Below are 1,906 nucleotides of genomic sequence, written 5' to 3' on the forward strand. Positions count from 1 at the left end.
TTTTACTTTAAATATTATTATTAACGATGCAGGTGCATTGAAGCATTTTTATAACTATTTTGCTGTTAGTCTTTTGTTTTTTGTTTCTTTTGCAATGTTTGTTTAATTGTAATTTATTTGTTGTAATCCTCGCAGGTTTGGAAAAACCCATGGAAAAAAATCACCAAAGCTTGCAGCTCAATTATAGTGTGCTGTGACTTTTGTTAGCAGGACATTGTACGGTGTAAATAAAATTATAGTGTAGATAAAATTAGCAAAAATTGTCAACAATTTTCACGTACAAAACAAAAGGATTTGATCAAAACGAGTGAGAACTGACTCATTTATTTAGTTCTACAATGCAGGCAAGCATGAGAAACATGAGTCAAAGTTTAAATGAATCTCTGAAAGTTAAATTTCACATGACTGAACTGTCATCTTGCATATATGTGTATATATGCATATATGCATATATATATATATACACACACACATATATAAGAATGTTTACCTTAGTGTGATGATGTCATTAACTTTTGAGCTGTCTAAACATTCCAAATGTTTTACAAATAAACTTTTCCTATTGCTACAAATTGTATGCTTCTTTTACAACTTCCATCCATCTGTCCATTATCTTTACCCGCTTCTTCCATTTTGGGTCACGGGGGTCGCTGGTGCCCATGTCCAGCAATTATTGTGCGAGGGGCAGGGTACACCCTGGACAGGTCTCCAGTCCATCACAGGGACACATAGAGACAAACGAGACAAACAACTATTCACTCTCTCACTCACACCCAGAGACAATTTAGAGTTACCAATCAGATATTAAAATGTAGATTTTGTTTGTCTTCTTTTACTCAGTGTGCCTCTCGTCCCCTAGGCCTTATGGTTTTCTCTCAAATCCTTCCTGAATGCAAAGTGTGCACACTCCAAAGCTCATTGCCTATCATGGTATATGAATTCAGTTTCTTTTTTTCTTTTCAAAACAATAAGTGAAGTTTTTATTATTGTCTTTTGCAAAAGAGACACAAAAATGTACAAGTGTGAAGCCAGACAATGCTGCCGCTGACATCGAGATTTATTTCAAGATGACAAAGTGACTGTTTGAAGCTTACTTTCTACTCTGCTTTTGTGTCTGCTTGTCTTATCAGGATTTCTGCCAGTGTGCAGGTGTGTGTTACCATGGTAACCCATATGGAGCTGCTGTTAGCAGATTCAATTTCTTTCTAACTTGGTTTTCCTTATGCTTTATTTTTTATTGTTTTCACATCAAAACGTCAGCTCCTTTGGCAGCTATAGCAAAAGTCGATCCCAAACTTGGGAAATTGCACATATCTGGGGAAAATACAGTGTATTGCAGTTTTTGTATGTTTTTTAAATTATCCAGTTATGTCCATCACTCATACGGAGTCGCAGTAAAATCTGCGGACTCGCTTTTGTTAAATCAAGTGTAACTTAACTGAGATCACAGATGGCTATCAGCCTCAAAGGCCACTCAATAAGCCACAGACAGCGCTGCCTGTTCGCTCTTACGGAAGCTCTTTACTGACATTCTCCGCCGGTGGACCACAGTCCATTTAATGCCTCGATTGATCGACACAGCAGCGCTGAGCAGAGCCTTCAGGCCGGGCTTTAAGCTGCCGGTGTTGTGCTGAAAAAAGAACCCCTGCCGAACCGGGCTCCAATTGTATAGGCAGCTTCCACCTCCTCTACTTCCTCCAGCTCACCCTGAGTCTACTCTGTACCCCCTCCACACAAACAATCTCTCTCTCTCTCTCTCTCTCTCTCTCTCTCTCTCTCTCTCTCTCTCTCACCCCACCCCCCCACCACCACACACACACACACACACACACGCACGCACACACGCACACTCACACTCACACACACACACACACACACACACACACACACACACACACACACACAC

The sequence above is a fragment of the Nematolebias whitei genome, chromosome 9, assembly GCF_014905685.2.
Source record: "Nematolebias whitei isolate Nwh7 chromosome 9, NemWhi1, whole genome shotgun sequence".
Lineage (NCBI taxonomy): Eukaryota > Metazoa > Chordata > Actinopteri > Cyprinodontiformes > Rivulidae > Nematolebias > Nematolebias whitei.